We start from the raw sequence: 19,892 nt of genomic DNA on the forward strand, positions 1-19,892 counted from the left end.
TGTGTTAGCAGCCGTGGATGTCCTCCCTGCTGTGTTCAGTCACTCAGTTGTGTCCGACTCTTCACAACCCTGTGGACTGTAGCCCTCTGTCTGTGGCATTCTCCAGGCAAGGATACTGGAGTGAGGTGCCATTTCCTTCTCCAGGATAATCCTCCTTCAGTTCAGTTCAGTTGCTCAATCATGTCCAACTCTTTGCGACCCCATGAATCGCAGCACGCCAGGCCTCCCTGTCCATCACCAACTCCCAGAGTTCACTCAGACTCACGTCCATCGAGTGAGTGATGCCATCCAGCCATCTCATTCTCTGTTGTCCCCTTCTCCTCCTGCCCCCAATCCCTCCCAGCATCAGAGTCTTTTCCAATGAGTCAACTCTTTGCATGAGGTGGCCAAAGTACTGGAGTTTCAGCTTTAGCATCATTCCCTCCAAAGAAATCCCAGGGCTGATCTCCTTTAGGATGGACTGGTTGGATCTCCTTGCAGTCCAAGGGACTCTCAAGAGTCTTCTCCAACACCACAGTTCAAAAGCATCAATTCTTCAGTGCTCAGCTTTCTTTATAGTCCAGCTCTCACATCCATATATGACTACTGGAAAAACCATAGCTTTGACTAGATGGATGTTTGTCTGTAAAGTAATGTCTCTGCTTCTTAGTATGCTCTCTAGGTTGGTCATAGCTTTTCTTCCAAGGAGCAAGAGTCTTTTAATTTCATGGCTGCTGTCACCATCTGCAGTGATTTTGGAGTCCCCAAAAATAAAGTCTCTCATTGTTTCCATTGTTTCCCCATCTATTTGCCATGAAATGATGGGACCGAATGCCATGATCTTAGTTTTCTGAATGTTGAGATTTAAGCCAACTTCTCCACTCTCCTCTTGCGCTTTCACCAAGAGGCTCTTCAGTTCTTCTCTTTCTGCCATAAGGGTGGTGTTATCTGCATATCTGAAGTTATTGACATTTCTCCTGGCAATCTTGATTCCAGCTTGTGCTTCATCCAGCCTGGCATGTTGCATGATGTCCTCTGCATAGAAGTTAAATAAGCAGGGTGACAATATACAGCCTTGATGTTCCCCTTTCCCGATTTGGAACCGGCCTGTTGTTCCATGTCCAGTTTTAACTGTTGCTTCTTGACCTGCATTCAGATTTCTCAGGAGGCAGGTAAGGTGGTCTGATATTCCCATCTCTTGAAGAATTTTCCACAGTTTGTTGTGATCCACACAGTCAAAGGCTTTGGCATAGTCAATAAAGCAGAAGTAGATGTTTTTCTGGAACTCTCTTGCTTTTTCAATGATCCAGCAGATGTTGGCAATTTGATCTCTGGTTCCTCTGCCTTTTCTAAATCCAACTTGAACATCTGGAAGTTCATGGTTCATGTACTGTTGAAGTCTGGCTTGGAGAATTTTGAGCATTACTTTGCTAGCGTTTGAGTTGAGTGCAATTGTGCGGTAGTTTGAACATTCTTCGGCTTTGCCTTTCTTTGGAATTGAAATGAAAACTGACCTTTTCAGTTCTGTGGCCACTGCTGAGTTTTCCAAATGTGCTGGCATATTGAGTGCAGCACTTTAATAGCATCATCTTTTAGGATTTGAAATAGCTCAACTGGAATTCTGTCACCTCCACTAGCTTTGTTCATAGTGATGTCCTTTTCATCATAGGGGACTGGAATGCAAAAATAGGAAGTCAAGATACCTGCAGTAACAGGAAAATTTGGCCTTGGAGTACAAAATGAAGCAGGGCAAAGGCTAACAGAGTTTTGCAAAGAGAACACACTGGTCATAGCAAACACCCTCTTCCAGCAACACAAGAGAAGACTCGACACATGGACATCACCAGATGGTCAATACCAAAATGAGATTGATTATATTCTTTGCAGCCAAAGATGGAGAAGCTGTCTATAGTCAGCAAAAATGAGACTGGAAGCTGACTCAGATCATGAACTCCTTATTGCAAAATTCAGACTTAAATTGAAGAAAGTAGGGAAAACCACTAGACCAGGTATGACCTAAATCAAATCCCTTATGATTATACAGTGGAAGTGACAAATAGATTCAAGGCATTAGACCTGATAGAAGTGCCTGAAGAACTATGAGCGGAGGTTCATGACATTGTACAGGAGGCAGTGATCAAGACATCCCCAAGAAAAGAAATGCGAAAAGGCAAAATGGTTGTCTGAGGAGGTCTTACAAATAGCTTAGAAAAGAAGAGAAGCCAGAGGCAAAGGAGAAAAGGAAAGATACACCCATCTGAATGCAGAGTTCCAAAGAATAGCAAGAAGAGATAAGAAAGCCTTCCTCCGTGATCAATGCAAAGAAATAGAGGAAAACAATAGAACGGGAAAGGCTAGAGATGTCTTCAAGAAAATGAGAGATACCAAGGGAACATTTTATGCAAAGATGGGCACAATAAAGGACAGCAATGGAATGGACCTAACAGAAGCAGAAGATATTAAGAAAAGGTGGCAAGAATACACAGGAAAAAAAAAAAAAGTCCAGTGGTGTGGTTAATTACCCTAATAGTCCAGTCTGCAAAGTGCAGGCAGCTCTGAAAGTAAAATGCAACCACTTGGTTTTCTGGGAAAGGAAGCTAAGAATGCATGATTTTAAAAAATTCCACTGTTTCTATAGATTTGTTTTCAATTTTCTATGCGTGTGTGTGTGAGTGTGTGTGTGTGTGAGTGTGTGTGTGAGTGAGTGTGTGTGTGAGTGTGTGTGTATGAGTGTGTGTGTGAGTGTGTGTGTGTGTGTGAGTGAGTGTGTCTATGCTTCTGGTAGTTGTTTTGGGCAAAAATTTACCAGAGTTCCTTGTGAACCTTCAAGTAATTCCCTTTGAGTTATTCATTTCTAATTCATGTCTTTGGCAGATGAAAGAATTCCAGAGCTGTCTGCAGGTAAACAAATAGCACACAGAATAGAGAGTTTAGAGCTCTTTGTTTGTTTGTTTAAGTGTTTATTTGTCTGCATCGAGCCTGTGCCATCTCCCTTGTGTCATGTGGGATCTTTGGGCTCCGCAGTTGAGGCTCTCGGGCTTAGCTGCTCTGTGGCGTGTGAGATATGAGTTCCTGACCAGGGGTCGAACTCAAGTCCCCTGCATTGAAAGGAGGATTCTTAACCACTGGATAAGCAGAGAATTCCCCGGGCAGTTGATTTTAAGCAAGTGTGAATGTCAGAATTTGCATGTTGCTTGTCACAATGCTCATTGCTGTGATTCTGACTTGGTAGAACCTGGTTGAGGCACAGGAATGTTTGCTTTTAACAAACATTCTGTGACCATACACTGAAAAATGCCATCTTGGGTTCACGGCGTGAGGTCTCTCATGTTGGATTTTAAGGTGGCAGTCCTGCATGTAGGACAAGGTTAAAGGGAACAGTAGAACTTGTCTGACCAATTGAAATAAAATGGCATATGTAACTACCTGTCCCTTCAGCTAAAATATAGTGGCGTAGCGGTATTTTTAAAATCCTTTTCAGAAACTAACTATTGTGCAGTGAATTTCAGCCTCCCCTTCTGAGTCATTTTTCACATCCCAATTCTTCTTTCCAGGCTAATTAATCAGTAGAAACCAGCTGAGACCACAAGGCGTGGTTGATACATCAAGTTTTCCTGTATTATTGTATTCTATATGTGTCATGGGGCTTTCCTGGTGGCTTAGATGGTAAAGAATCTGCCAGCAATGCAGGAGACCTGGGTTTGATCCCTGTATCTAAGTGGGACGGAACATGATTTAATATAAATCTTTAATTTGCTGTTTTAAGGAGCTAATGTTTGCTGTGATTGCTTTTCTCCCCCTCTTTCCTGGTAACATGCAATTTTAAACATCCATTTACTTGTTCTTGAAACTGCTGTGGTAGTACTTGTGACATGTGTTTGAATACAAAGTATATTTATCAGCATTGTGGCAATTAAAGTGAATATCAAATGGGTTTGTAATAGCACTTAAAATGTTATTGTTTTAAGAGTGTTACCATCAGGACTTCATTTGGGGTCTATAGTTTCTCTCGATGCTAATGATAAAGACTAGATTTTGTATGTATATGGACTTCATTTTTATTTTGATAAGTGTGTGGTTGTATCATACCATTAGCTAACAAATGTAGATTTACTCATTCATAGTTTCTCACAGCTTTTACAAGGATGGTAATACATGCCCTACAGTGTATTTCTTCTTCTTGTTCAGTCGCTAAGTCATGTCCAGCTCTTTGTAACCCTGTGGACTACAGCACGCCGGGCTCCCCTGTCCACCACTCTTTTTATTACTACAAAATTTTTAAAAAGAATCAATCTTACACTAATGATTTTGTCATTCTTAATGGTCATATCTAGTCTTGCAATGTAACTGTGCATTCCATTGTCCTTAATCAACTTTATAAAAGACATAGAAACAAGACAAAGTTATTTGACTTCATATTAGTTTGAAAATAAATCGGTTCTTCTTAAACAAACAGAAAAACATTAATAGCTGCCCCAAACCATAGGATATCAACATGTTTTATGTTTCTATCCCTAGGACTGCAGATATACTGATACCTAAACTTAATAAGGAAATGGCAACCCACTCCAGTGTTCTTGCCTGGAGAATCCCAGGGCCGGGGGAGCCTGGCAGGCTGCCGTCTATGGGGTCGCACAGAGTCGGACACGACTAAAGCGACTTAGCAGCAGCAGCAGCAGACTTAATGAAAGGCAGAAACAATGAAATTCTCTAAATAATTCTTTATAGAATGAGATCTACTTCTGAAATAAATACCTTAATGACTTGAATTTGATAAAGTAGACACCAGGAGAAAGTTTCCTGTAGATCCTACCTGAGTCAAATCTTAGTCAATCACCCTCATGCTTTTAGATGGCAAAATTATTTCTGTGTGTTTGGACAAGACCTCTTAGCCTGATTTAAAATGCTTATCTGTGTTTCTTAGATGCACTGTTGCTGTGTATTTGTTCTATGAAACATTATTCTTTTTAATTAACAGTTTTCTGCTGAAGTATTTATTCCCTACATATATAAATATTTATTTAATTGCAGAGGTATAAAGTTGATATGTTTTCTATTTTTCTGACTATACTTAGTGTTGTTTTCATTGGTTCCCAGTGTTTTATGTCTTTTAATTTCTCCCTGTACTCTTGTTCTCATAAGTCATAGTTTTATTACTACATCTGTTAAAAGAAGCAATATAAATTTTCCACCCCTTTGGGTAGTTTACTATTAGATTTTGTGTCTATTGAAAAGGAGTTATGTTCACAGTTTTTGCCTGTAAAGTAAGCTGCATAAAATTCAATATACATTAATAATACCAACTGTGATTTATTGTCATCCAGAAGAGATGAAAACATGACTGTGACATTGTATATTTTTTTTGTCATTCCACTTCCTGGCCTTGTAGTTTTAGCAAAAAATTTTAGCAAAAAATTCTAAACTTTGGTGAAGCGATCAAGAAAGTGAATGTTCTGTTTTTCATATGCATTTTAAGAAACTATGATGTTTACCTCTTGAAAGAACATAGATAAAACATTGATCAACTGCACCTAAAGACTGGCATTTTCTGTGAGATCTATTATGACTAAATAGTATGTTAATCAAAAGATTATTTATCTAATTATTTGTTAAATCATTGTACTGAGATTGGAGGGTACAAAGAAATGGGACAAGCCAACAAGAGAGTAATAACTACAAGATAATATTAGAGAATAAAATCTAGTAATATTCCACACCCAGGCAACTAGCATCTTCGTAGAGGATACCGCAGTTAAAAGAGACAGCACAGAGGAGAATAGAGGCTGTTATAGAAGTTGATGAATGTCTCAGCTGGAATAATGGATGAATCAGTCCACAAATATTTTTTGTTTCTTGTGTATCAGGAATTGTGATGTCCCTGGAGAGAAAAGAGAGTATGAAGTTTGCAAAGAATGAACACCTGCTTGGAGAAAGGAGAAAAAGGAAAGGGTGTAGATTTTCATTAAATTCTATTGATCAATGCCATCCTTCACATTTTATCTCATTTAACTCTAAAAGTTATGCAAGTGGATTTTCTTATCTCCATTTCGCAAAATGGCTTCCTTGTTGGCTCAGATGGTAAAGAATCTGCCTCAGTGCAAGAGACTCGGGTTTGAGCCTTGGTTTGGGAAGATCGCCTGGAGAAGGGAATGGCTACCCGCTCCAGTATTCTTCTTTCTTGGAGAATTCCATGGACAGAGGAGATGTTGCAGAGTCTGGCATGACTGAGTGACTAGTGCTTCTGCAAAAACAGTGCTTGAGGGGAGAATAAACTCACGGAAAGTCACTAGGTCTTAAAGAGGGAAAGCTGCGATTCCAATGTAAATTGATCTTATTATAAATATTTCTTTCTGGAACGTTAGGAAAGTATGAACACAGGTCCGTGTCCCGCCATCAAAGTGAGAGTTGAGCTAATCGCTGAAGTAATTGTACTCACCCCATCTCTTCAGCAGTCCCTGGTTTGGGAAGATCCTGGAGGAGGGCGTGGTGACCCACTCCAGTATTCTTGCCTGGAGAATCCCCGTATACCGAGGAGCCTGGCGGGCTACGGCCATGGGGTCAGACACGACTGAGCGACTAACAGCACAGCGCGTCTCTTCAACCACCATAAAAGTACATTTTCTCTCGTGTCACTTAGTTTTTCTGCCTGTGATTAGAAATAGTCCATTTCAAGTGACCTTTGGTCTAGTCCAGTGTTTCTGAATAAAAAATTAAATCTTAAGGTAAGATTGTGATAGACTGCAGTTGCCAGGGGAAAGGGATGGAGGCAGGCCGAAGGGCTGAGGGTTGTTGTTACAGCAGGTGTCCACTGGAGGGCGCCAGAGCACTGGCGAACTCAACCTGCGGGTCCAGGGCGAGACCTCAGGGCTAGGTGATGAGCTTGAAGGAACCCAAGGATGCGCCCCGAGGAGACAGGTTGTTTAGGGCGCACTTCTAAATCCCTGGCCCAAAGTGCCTGCCCTCCACAAGGGAGCAGGGATGGGCCTTCCGCACGCACTGGGGGCTCTTCCAGCCTGGTTGGGTGGCCTCATGGTCTGACTATGGATTGTTTCTCCAGAGGCAGAAAAAACCTGCCTTAGACTTTCCTGGTGGCACAGTGGATGCGAACCCGCCTGTTACTGCAGGGGATGTGGGTTCAATCCCTGGTCCGGGGAGATTCCACATACTTCAGTGCATCTCAGCCCAGGTGCCACAGCTGCTGAGCCCACGCTCTAGAGCCTGCAGCCTGCGAGTACTGAGCCTGTGTCCCACGACTACTGAAGCCCGTGGGCCCTCGAGTCTGTGCGCCACAAGAAGGGAAGCCACCTCTGTGAGGGGCCCGCGCCCCACAGCTGGGGAAAGCCCAAGGGCCCTCGAGTCTGTCCACAAGAAGGGAGGCACCTCCGTGAGGGGCCCACGCCCCACAGAGAAGAGTAGCCCCGCACACCACAGCTGTGGAAAGCCCATGCAACAACGAAGGGCCTGCAGAGCCAAACATAATTTAAAAAAAGACATACCTGCCTTGACTTCTTGTGAACGCACAGTAGAGGCTCAGTAGTCATAGGGTTAATGACTATGTGCATCATTTTCCAAATAGAGACTCAAATGTTACAGTCTTTGTTCCATAAACCTTACTGTGCTAGCCAGACATGGGATCCTTCAGGACAGGATGGTGGTCTTTAATGGAACCAACAGTAGGTGTCGTGCGATTAGGTGTTTGGTGGAAGGAGCTGAGGTGTGGCATGTCTGCTTTCTCTAGTGCTATTAAAAGTGGTCCTAGGGGAGCAGCATCTGCACAAGGAAGAAGCTTGTTAAAGATGCCAGTTCACGGGCCCCACACCAAAGCTGCAGACTCATAGCTTCTTCCTTGTGTGCTAGAATGCTTTGTATGCATGTTAAAGTTTGAGGGGCAAGATTTAAAGACGTGCTTTTCACTCTAGGCTTGCCACAGAGATGACACAGTGAGTTTTAAATACTATCACCTGTGACCTCCTTCACACATTCTGTGTATTGATCCGGATATGTAGTTGAAAATGGATAACCAACAAAGACCTGTTGTATAGCACGTGGAACTCTACTTACTGTTATGTGCCAGCCCAGGTGGGATGGACGTCTGGGAGAGAATGGATACATGTATATGTGTGGCTGAGTCCCTTGGCTGTTCACCTGGAACTATTGCAACATTGTTAATTGGCTGTATCCCAGTACTACATAACGGAGAAGGCAATGGCTCCCCACTCCAGTACTCTGCCTGGAAAATCCCATGGACGGAGGAGTCTGGTGGGTTGCAGTCCATGGGGTCGCTAAGAGTCAGACACAACTGAGCAACTTCACTTTCAGTTTTCACTTTCATGCATTGGACAAGGAAATGGCAACCCACTCCAGTGTTCTTGCCTGGAGAATCCCAGGGATGAGGGAGCCTAGTGGGCTGCCGTTTGTGGGGTCGCACAGAGTTGGACATGACTGAAGTGACTTAGCAGCAGCAGCAGCAATACAAAATAAAAAGTTTAAAGTCTGAAAAAAAACCGTAGTTGACACACAATGTTGTATTTGAGATGTATAACCTAATTTCCTGTGAGCGACATAGTTTATAGAGAATGAAAATAAATTTGTTTTCATCACATTTTCCAGGCAATTCCAGGGTGAAACCAGGGTTATGCAAGAGGGCTCTCAGATGTTTTTGTGGTGTGAGACTTGAGTCCAGCCTTTGGTTCAAGGAAAGGTAAGAGTCTGCGTGGGTGGGTCAGTTCCGTGCAAAGCACACGGCCCATTGCTGCAGCCTTAGTGGCTGACTGTGAGAGGGAAGGGCATATGAAAACAGGGAAGCAGAATATCATGTTTTGGTCTCCATGCAGGAGCTCATTTCTTCATGCCTCTGTCATGTGACAAAGGATAGGGTGCTCCACTCACGTCCATTGAGTCGGTGATGCCATCCAACCATCTCATCCTCTGTCATCCCCTTCTCCTGCCCCCAGTCTTTCCCAGCATCAGGGTCTTTTCCAGTGAGGTCTTCGCATCAGGTGGCCAAAGTATTGGAGCTTCAATTTCAGCATCAGTCCTTCCAATGAATATTCAGGGTTGATTTCTAAAGGATTGACTGGTTTGATCTCCTTGCAGTCCAAGGGACTCTCAAGAGCCTTCTCTGACACCACAGTTGAAAAGCATCAATTTTTTGGTGCTTAGCCTTCTTTATGGTCCAACTCTCACATCCGTGCGTGACTCCTGGAAAAACCACAGCTTTGACTAGACAGACTTTTGTTGGCAAAGTGATGTCTCTGCTTTTTAATACACTGTCTAGGTTGGTCATAGCTTTTCTTCCAAGGAGCAAGCATCTTTTAATTTCATGGCTGCAGTCACCATCTGCAGTGATTTTGGAGCCCAAGAAAATGAAGTCTGTTGCTGTTTTCATTTTTTTACCCATCTATTTGCCATGAAGTGATGATGGCATGATCTTTGTTTTTTGAATGTTGAGCTTTAAGCCAGCTTTTTCACTCTCCTTTTTCACCTACATCAAGAGGCTCTCTAGTTCCTCTTCACTTCCTGCCATTAGGGTGGTATCATCTGCATATCTGAAGTTGTTGATATTTCTCCCAGTAATCTTGAATAAAGCATAACTCTCAAATTTTAGGTTGCCTGCATTTTTTTAGTTTACAAGGTGAAAGTGCTGTGCTGATGCCTTCAAAGATGTACTGGTGTGGGGCTTCCCTGGTGGTCCAGGGACTAAGACTCCACACTTTGAATGCGGTGGGCACAGGTTCAATCCCTGGTCAGAGAACTGGATCATACACACCGCAACTAAGTGTGAATGCCAGAACTAAAAACAGAAGATCTCCCGTGCCAAAACTAAGACTGGGCACAGCCATATACATAAAAAAAATTGTTTTTAGTATTAAGTTAAAAAAAAACATGTACAGGTGTGATAATATCACCTGAGAGAGAGACCTAGGAATGGAGGAGGGAGGGGAAGAAACAGTAGGTTCTCATGTAACATTTGCGATTCAGATCAGCAGCTCCGTCCCCATTTCTTCGTGAAATCCCATGCATTTAGAACTGGTATAAACATTTACTTTTCTAGCTCTGGTGGTCCTGCCTAACAAATTCTTTTTTAAAATATAATCTCTTTATTATCGTGCATTTATTTATTTAAAATAGTGGTGCAGTGAAATCTTGGGGTGCATGTGTTTTTTTTTTCAAAATAGGGTTTCCTCCAGATATATACCCTGGAGTGGGACTGCTAGATCATAGGGTAGCCCTATTTTTAGAGTAAAAATTTTTGCAGATTGTTCTCCATGGTGGCTATTACCAGTTTCCATTCCCACCAACAGTGCAGGGCAGTTTCCTCTTCTCCTGCCCCCCTTACCAGGATTTATTTTTCGTAGGTGTGGACCTACTTGCTCCCTGACTTTCTAGATGCTGGTCTCTTCAAAAGGGCTTTGCATCGCAAGCTCCATGGCAGCCCGTCATAGCCCAAGAAGCTCTCTGACACCCCAAAGCAGCTCTGGGCAAACAAGCGCTTGGTAGCTGTGGAAGCAGTGTGGGCCTGAACTTGTCCCAAGTGCTTTGGCAACTCTGAAACCTTCAGTGGAAAAAAGGGGGAAAGGTGAGTGAAGCCAGCCTCTGACCTACTGGCCTGCCCTTCCCCAGGGAGTCCCAGGATGGCCGGAGGCTGAGGAAGGACAGTCAGGAGGGGTGATGATGGACTCCCGGCCCTTCCGTACCTTGCAGGTGGTCAGCGCAGCACAGGGTCAGGTACCCCTGGAGCAGCGTCCAGGGCAGAGTTCCCCCGGCGCAGCTGGCTCTGGGAGCGCAGTGATGTCTACCCTGCCCCCCAGTCAGCTCCCCGTGCTGTGTCAGGTTCAGGACGCACCAGCAGCCCCAGGCTCCTGGAAATCCAGAATGAGGACCTGTGTCCTGGGGCTCCCGCTGCAGTCGTTCCTCCTCCCCCTCCAAAGGAGGCCTGGTTCGGAGCTTCCGGGGGCTGCTTTCCTCATGGGGATCCCCTCTGTGCCCTGCCAGACCCCTGGAACAAACGGTGTGTTTCGGGGAGGGCGCCTGCAGCCTTAAGAGGCACCCAGTCCGCTTTACGGACTGCGAAGCCCTTTCCCCTTGGCTTGAGAGGTTGGATGTGGGTATTTTGGTGAGAGGATAGTTAAAAAAAAAAAAAAAAAGATCTCAAGATCTCTGGGGGCTTCCCAGATGTCTTCATGCAAGCTGGAAGACGCTAGGGGATGACCTGAAGTTCCAGACGGGCAGTGTTCCAACTGGGCAGCGCTTTGAGGTACTTTAAGATCCTTGCGCTGACATTCCGCTCCACCCAGGTGACTTGAGATGTCGGTGGGGCTTCGAAGTCTTTAAATAAACCCCAGGTGCTTGCGATCAGCAGTCAGGCTGCAGACTCCTTGCCAGAGAAGGTGGATGGTGTGCCCCAGAAACAAAACCATATGTATTTTATTGTAAATTTAAGGAATTGGGACTTGAACGTTGAAGCACAGAACCAGGAAAAAGAATTTGGTTCCTGGTGTGACTTTTCACCAGGGTTACGGCTGCCAGGGCGCTGGGGTCTTGTGTAGTGGGTTTGTTTTGGAGGGTCCCCTTTAGTTCCCCAGGGGGAACACAGAGGAGGTCTTCATGTTTACTGGGAGCAGACTGAGGGGTGCTTCGCGGAGAAGGTGCATTTCATCCATTTGGTTTACTTTAACTTTAAAAAGGGGGTTAATTAAAATTTCTCAGTGCGGGAGTGTGTGTGTGTGTGTGTATGTGTGCGAAAGATGATCATGAGTTTGGAAAGGTTGAGTCTCTTGCACTCAGTTAACACTTTGCTGGTTCCACACAGGAGAAGAGCCCTAGCTTACGTTGCCGGTTACTGTGTGAGCGTCATCCACCTGTTTAGTCAGGTTTTGGAGAAATAGTTACGGAAGGCCTAGTCTGTGCCACGCAGACTTTCTGGTGGTTTGGGATTTGCTCTTTAGGTTTTGGAGGTCTGGGCTTTAGAGGTGAGGAGGTCTGTATGTCGGGGAGGGGAGGCGGAGTCTTATTTGGGTGGGGCCGGCGGCTCCTGATAAAGTCATCAGAAATAAAAGCAGCGGGGAGGAAAGTGGTCTGTCCTTAAGCCTCTGCTCAGCGGTGTCTCACCTTGTCACCAAGGAGTGCGGCTGTGTTTGGCTCTGCATCTTGGCTGGCAGGCTCTTTCCTTAGGGGAAGCGTTCCAGGTGTTCCAGTGCGGACTTCACCGTCAGAACCTTTGAGTGGGCACGCTGACGTACTAAAGAAGTAATGGTGAGCTGAAAACCTTTGAAAAAGAATAATGAGTATGACCGAAATATAAATCAGGCAGCCAGAGGCTGCTTTGATGTTGCCATCTGTCCTCGCTGCAGTTTCAGTGGTCTCGGGTGCCCACGGGTAGAAGGATCAGTTGGTTAAACTTCAGTAAGAGGGTCCAGAGATGTGGAGGGGTCTTACTTAGCCTTTCAGGTGTGCTGCTGTTGCGGAAAGGTTGGGGGTCCTGCTGCTCAAAACCAATAAACAGGCCAGGGTGGTGGAAAGGAAAGTTTGCTTTATTTCGGATGCTGGCAACGGGTGGGGGGCAGTGACGGGGGACATCAGCTCCCCACAACGGACAAGCAGTGGGGTAAGAGATTTTTTAGGCTGAGAGAGGCGCTCCATGCAGAAGCGGCATGGTCAGCTCTGTAGGTCGTCTTCAATTGGTCATCTTGTTTTAGGTACAGTTAATCTTCAGTTCCCGGAGAAGGCAATGGCACCCCACTCCAGTATTCTTGCCTGGAAAATCCCATGGATGGAGGAGCCTGGTGGGCTGCCGTCCATGGGGCCTCTAAGAGTCAGACACGACTGAGCGACTTCCCTTTCACTTTTCACTTTCATGCATTGGAGAAGGAAATGGTAGCCTACTCCAGTGTTCTTGCTTGGAGAATCCCAGGGATGGGGGAGCCTGCTGGCTGCCATCTATGGGGTCTCACAGAGTCGGACACGACTGAATCGACTCAGCAGCAGCAGCAGCAGCAATCTTCAGTTCCAGAGTTAGTTTGTTTCTATCTCTTGAAGCCAGTTGTCAGAATGGTGGCTGCATATGTCATGGGTACCATCTGGTCATCACCTAGTTAATTTCTTCCACCTGGTGGGCATTTCCATATCTACAAGACAGCTCACAGGGCATGGCTCAGAATATTGTCTGTTAGCCATTGAGAAGGAACTAAAGGAGCTTGACTATGCGCTTAATGAGTACGTTATTACTGTTTGGTCTCCTTTGACTGTTCTCCTTTGTTTTTGCACGTTCTCACTTCTCTGATAAACGTATTCTTTGCCTAAAGTTTTTCATAGACAAAAGTCAGGCAGAGCACATGTGGGTGAGGGCCCTAGGGTCCTGCTGTTTCACTGTGTCCTCGGCTCGAGGTGTCAGGTGTGGCTGAATAGAGAGGTGAGGGTGTGGCCTCTGTTCGGGGTCTGATCCAATGGCAGAGACCCTTGTCTGTATCTCAGGCCTAAAGGTTCTTGTTTCTCACAGTTGGCTTACTGGCAGCCACAGAGAGATGAGGAGCCTGGTCCCGTCTCGGGAGTCCTAGGGTTCTGCCCCCTCTTGCTCTGCATCCTAAGCGCGTGCGTGAGGACTGTGTGCTGAGCACTGCGTCTGAGGTGGAGCCGTGAGATGGCTTCTGAGGAGCATCCAGTCTGGAGGGAGGGCTGAGAGGTCACAGGACTGACTCAGGATGTGGTTTGGTGGAGCGGAGTCCAGAATGGAGCTGAGGAGCCTGGTCAGACCCGTGGGTTCTTACAGAATGTTGAGTGTAGTGTCCCCTGCTGCACAGGAGGGCCTTGTTGATTAGCTGTTCTATAGATGTGAGTGTGTCTGTGTCAGTCCCAACATCCTCATGTATTGCCACCCCTTCCCTTTCCCCTTTGGTGACCTTGGGAGTGGGATTTCCAGACCCTATGGTAGCTCTAGTCTCCAGGACGTAGTGCTGTGCAAGCGAAAGCACTGGGCAATTGTGGAAGCAGGTTGTGGACTTGGAAGCTCAGTGGAACAAAGGCTTTGGTCAATCTTGGGATCTTCTGGACTTGTCCCATGTGCTTTGGGAATCCAGACATTTGGGGTGCTTTGGCATCTCTGAAACCATGAGACATGTGATGGATAATGGAAAGGAGGGGGGAAGTGAGTGAAGCCAGCCTCTGGCCTGCCCTCCTCCAGGGAGCCCCAGGATGGCTGGAAGTGGACGAAGGGCAGCAGGCAGGGGCAGCGGTGAACTGCTGGCCCCTTCTTTACCCTGCAGGTGCTCGAGGCAGCCAAGGTCAGGTCCTCTGGGAGCAGCTCATGAGGTGGCCAAAGTACTGGAGTTTCAGCTTTAGCATCATTCCTTCCAAAGAAATCCCAGGGCTGATCTCCTTCAGAATGGACTGGTTGGATCTCCTTGCAGTCCAAGGGACTCTCAAGAGTCTTCTCCAACACCACAGTTCAAAAGCATCAATTCTTCGGCATTCAGCCTTCTTCACAGTCCGACTCTCACATCCATACATGACCACAGGAAAAACCATAGCCTTGACTAGACGGACCTTTGTTGGCAAAGTAATGTCTCTGCTTTTGAATATGCTATCTAGGTTGGTCATAACTTCCTTCCAAGGAGTAAGCGTCTTTTAATTTCATGGCTGCAGTCACCATCTGTAGTGATTTTGGAGCCCAGAAAAAGAAAGTCTGACACTGTTTCCACTGTTTCCCCATCTATTTGCCATGAAGTGGTGGGACCGGATGCCATGATCTTCATTTTCTGAATGTTGCGCTTTAAGCCAACTTTTTCACTCTCCACTTTCACTTTCATCAAGAGGCTTTTGAGTTCCTCTTCACTTTCTGCCATAAGGGTGGTGTCATCTGCATATCTGAGGTTATTGAGATTTCTCCCGGCAATCTTGATTCCAGCTTGTGTTTCTTCCAGTCCAGCGTTTCTCATGATATACTCTGCATAGAAGTTACATAAGCAGGGTGACAATATACAGCCTTGACGAACTCCTTTTCCTATTTGGAACCAGTCTGTTGTTCCATGTCCAGTTCTAACTGTTGCTTCCTGACCTGCATACAGATTTCTCAAGAGGAAGATCAGGTGTTCTGGTATTCCCATTTCTTTCAGAATTTTCCACAGTTTATTGTGATCCACACAGTCAAAGGCTTTGGCATAGTCAATAAAGCAGAAATAGATGTTTTTCTGGAACTCTCTTGCTTTTCCCATGATCCAGCAGATGTTGGCAATTTGATCTCTGGTTCCTCTGCCTTTTCTAAAACCAGCTTGAACATTAGGAAGTTCACGGTTCACATATTGCTGAAGCCTGGCTTGGAGAATTTTGAGCATTACTGTACTAGCGTGTGAGATGAGTGCAATTGTGCGGTAGTTTGAGCATTCTTTTGCATTGTCTTTCTTTGGGATTGGAATGAAAACTGACCTTTTCCAGTCCTGTGGCCACTGCTGAGTTTCCCAAATTTGCTGGCATATTGAGTGCAGCACTATCACAGCATCATCTTTCAGGATTTGGAATAGCTCAACTTGGAATTCTGTCACCTCCACTAGCTTTGTTCGTAGTGATGCTTTCTAAGGCCCACTTGACTTCCCATTCCAGGATGTCTGGCTCTAGGTCAGTGATCACACCATCGTGATTATCTGGGTCGTGAAGATCTTTTTTGTACAGTTCTTCTGTGTGTTCTTGCCATCTCTTCTTAATATCTTCTGCTTCTGTTAGGTCCATACCATTTCTGTCCTTTATCAAGCCCATCTTTGCATGAAATGTTCCTTTGGTATCTCTGATTTTCTTGAAGAGATCTCTAGTCTTTCCCATTCTGTTGTTTTCCTCTATTTCTTTGCAATGATTGCTGAAAAAGGCTTTCTTATCTCTTCTTGCTATTCTTTGGAACTCTGCATTCAGATGTTTATATCTTTCCTTTTCTCCTTTGCTTTTCGCGTCTCTTCTTTTCACAGCTATTTGTAAGACCTCCCCAGACAGCCATTTTGCTTTTTTGCATTTCTTTTCCATGGGGATGGTCTTGATCCCTGTCTCCTGTACAATGTCACAAACCTCATTCCATAGCTCATCAGGCACTCTATCTGTCAGATCTAGGCCCTTAAATCTATTTCTCACTTCCACTGTATAATCATAAGTGATTTGATTTAGGTCATACCTGAATGGTCTAGTGGTTTTCCCTACTTTCTTCAATTTAAGTCTGAATTTGGCAATAAGGAGTTCATGGTCTGAGCCACAGTCAGCTCCTGGTCTTGTTTTTGCTGACTGTATAGAGCTTCTCCATCTTTGGCTGCAAAGAATATAATCAGTCTGATTTCGGTGTTGACCATCTGGTGATGTCCATGTTTAGAGTCTTCTCTTGTGTTGTTATAGTTTATATTTTATAACTTATATATAATTATTTATAACTTATATAAAATATATTTTATAACTTAGTGTGCCCGTTGCAAAATATTTGAAAAGTAGACAAATGTGTACAGATCGTTTCCTGTTCCATCAGGATGGTGACCATGACCATCAGGAGACCTTTTCCTCCCAGTAAGCTTCATTTACTCCTGTGCTTTTTCAGCTGGCTTCCTGGGGAGGACAAATTCTCCAGCCCAGCCACAGTTTCTGTCCCCTAAAAATTCTTCCTTCTTAACAGTTTTGAAATTCAGATGTGTTTTGAAATTCATATTTTTAATGTTGCTGTGCCTTGGAAAATTGCAAGGAACAGTTGGAGGCATGTCTTTCAAACACCTGCCATAGAATCAGGAACATGTGGGCTGTCTCTACATGGTTTTTAGAAAACTAGGAAAATTAAAATGAAAAAGTAGTAGTCACAAACCTTTTTTCTACTGTGAAAGTGTTCCTGCTTCATTAAATATGCTTTGAAAAATAGGCTTTTTAACAGCTATGTAATATTCCACCTCAAGGCTGTACTAGTTTGATTACTTAAGGAAAGATTTTTTAGACGTAAAAATTAAATGTAGGAATTAGAATCCTTTGCTACCTCTTGCCTCTGGAGGGGCCCAGGGCGGGTGGCTGTGTTGGTGGGGGGTTCCCACCAGCTCTAGATACTGGATCTAGCTTGTCTAGACTTGGCGAGCAGTCTATGCTCTTGGTTCCCTTAGTTGGAATCACAGATTCAGCATGAGTTACATCGGAATTGGTATTGGCTCACTGCCACCGCTCTGAGGGGAGGGAGTGTAAGTGTTGGATCTGAAGGTCTTGTCAGGTGAGCACCCCGGACTCAAAGTACCCAAAGCATCTTTTTATTTGATGCAGTGATTCAAACACGAATTATATTCCACAATTGAAAAAAAATCCATGGAAACATTAAGTTGAAGATGACATAATTTGTTTGTAAATGAATTAGTGTTTTCTTTTTTTCCTTAAACTGATCTTGTTAAAGGAAAGAATAAGTTCTAGCCCTATTTTTTCATTACAGTTACTAGCAACTTGTATATTTTACTACTGACGACTTTTAAGGTAACTAGAACTTTTAAAAATGTAATACATCTGTAGGTGTCCACCTGGAAGAAGACCTGATTTTGGTTAGGAAAGCAACTTGGAGGAAATGTGTGTAGTACTCTTTCCACACACACACGCACACCTTCCCAGAGTCGGGCGTTGTGCAGATGCGTGTATGGATGGCAGCGTATGTGTAGGAAAAGCTGTGCAGGGTGATGGATTACCTCTTGGGAGTGGGGGTAGAGGAGGGGGCAGTGAAAGGGAGGACACTCAGCTGGTAGTGGTGGGCGCCGCCCTGGCCCTGGAGCCCCAGATGCTGTGAGCACAGCCTGGGTTCAGGTTTCAGTCGTGGTGCTGGAGCTCACCAGCTGCAAGTTACATGACCTCGTTTGGAGCCTCGGTTTCTTTGCAGGATGGGCTAAGAGCAGGATCGCTCCTAAGGTGCTCGTGAGCATTGCACGTTATAATACATCTAAATACTGCTACCACCTAGGAGGGCTGTCCCTGGTGGCTCAGCTGGTAAAGAATCCGCCTGCAATGTGGGAGACCTGGGTTCGATCCCTGGGTTGGGAAGATCCCCTGGAGAAGGAAATGGCAACCCACTCCAGTATTCTTGCCTGAGAATCCCATGGACAGAGGAGCCTGGCAGGCTACAGTCCATGGGGTCGCAAGAGTGGGACATGACTTAGTGACTAAAGCACCACCATCACCACCACCTAGGAAGCGCACAGCGTTAGCTATTACTATTCTGCCTGCAATTCGCGAGACCTGGGTATGATCCCAGGGCTGGAAAGATCCCCTGGAGAAGGGAAAGGCTACCCACTCAGGTATTCTGGGCTGGAGAATTCCATGGACTGTATAGGCCATGGGATCGCAAGGAGTCAGACACGACTGAGAGACTTTCATTTTCATGCATTATAAAGTTTAAGAACAAAGAATCGGACGCAGTGGGGGTTGCCCACTGCACTGGCTGCTCTGGGGGTAACCAGAGTGACCCTGACCCACAGGCATTGTCCCCCTGTCTCCTCCCAGGTTTTCGAGAGGCCGCTGCAGCTGGCCGTGTCTCTAAGGAAGCCCTTGGTGATCCACTGCTGAGATGCGGAGGACGATCTGCTGAAAATCATAAAAAAATGAGTGACTCCAGACTATAAGATTCACAGGTGAGAGCCTAGAACTTCAGCAGGCAAGTGAAGTGAACAGGCTCCTCAAGCTAGGATGTTACTGGGAAGAAGAAGCTGAGCGAGGAGAGCATTGATAATGTCACATCTTTATATAGAATCTTTTCCCAAGATTAACTATCAGCTTGATCCATGCAAAATTTAAGGTATTTGATTCTTTTTAAATCTAAAAAAATGGCAACTTCATTTGGTTTGAGCTGATATGCTAAATCATTGTGATCCCCATCCAATGAAAGTGTGAAAAAGGGAAAGTGTTAGTTGCTCAGTCGTGTCTGACGCTTTGTGACCCTGTGGACTTGTAGCCATGCCGTGAAGCAGGCTGAAATGGGGGCTCGGTTCCCAGAGATGAGAACTGTTGCTCTTGGGAGAGGCTGGCTTCAGGGCACCTGAAAAGAAACTTTGTCTCCTACTTTGAATTGAAAAAACTCATCCTTCCCTCTTTCCCCCCTTGAAGTCCAGGATGTCTCTTCTCTAAATGGTATTTCAGTTCAGTTGCTCAGTTGTGTCCGACTCTTTGCGACCCCATGCACCACAGCGCACCAGGGCTCCCTGTCCATCACCAACTCCCGGAGTTTACCCAAACACATGTCCATCGAGTCCGTGATGCCATCCAAACATCTCATCCTCTGTCGTCCCCCTCTCCTCCCGCCCTCAATCTTTCCCAGCATCAGGGTCTTCTCAAATGAGTCAGCTCTTCACACGAGGTGGCCAAAGTATTGGAGTTTCAGCTTCAGCATCATTCCTTCCAGTGAACACCCAGGACTGATTTCCTTTAGGATGGACTGGTTGGATCTCCTTGCAGTCCAAGGGACTCTCAAGAGTTCTCCAACACCACAGTTCAAAAGCATCAATTCTTCCACACTCAGCTTTCTTTATGGTCCAACTCTTACATCCATACATGACCACTGGGAAAACCATAGCCTTGACTAGATGGACCTTTGTTGACAAAGTAATGTCTCTGCTTTTTAATTTGCTATCTAGGTTGGTCATAATTTTCCTTCCAAGGAGCAAGCATCTTTTAATTTCATGGCTGCAGTCACCATCTGTAGTGATTTTGGAGCCCCCCAAAATAACATCAGCCACTGTTTCCACATCTATTTGCCATGAAGTGATGGGACCGGGTGCCATGATCTTCATTTTTTGAATGTTGAGCTTTAAGCCAACTTTTTCACTCTCCTCTCTCACTTTCATCAAGAGGCTTTTGAGTTCCTCTTCACTTTCTGCCGTAAGGGTGGTGTCATCTGTATATCTGAGGTTATTGACACTTCTCCCAGCAATCTTGATTCCAGC

The 19,892-nt window shown here is 45.1% G+C and overlaps 1 long non-coding RNA gene across 1 annotated transcript; it reads left to right on the forward strand.

Moving 5' to 3' along the window:
• Window positions 1-8,586: 8,586 nt before the first annotated feature.
• Window positions 8,587-18,585, forward strand: LOC139178703 (uncharacterized). Its single transcript, XR_011563189.1, has 3 exons — window positions 8,587-8,680; window positions 10,338-10,558; window positions 18,457-18,585. It is a non-coding gene; the product is annotated as an uncharacterized lncRNA (long non-coding RNA).
• Window positions 18,586-19,892: the final 1,307 nt, after the last annotated feature.

This window comes from Bos indicus, chromosome 22, assembly GCF_029378745.1.
Source record: "Bos indicus isolate NIAB-ARS_2022 breed Sahiwal x Tharparkar chromosome 22, NIAB-ARS_B.indTharparkar_mat_pri_1.0, whole genome shotgun sequence".
NCBI classification, from domain to species: domain Eukaryota; kingdom Metazoa; phylum Chordata; class Mammalia; order Artiodactyla; family Bovidae; genus Bos; species Bos indicus.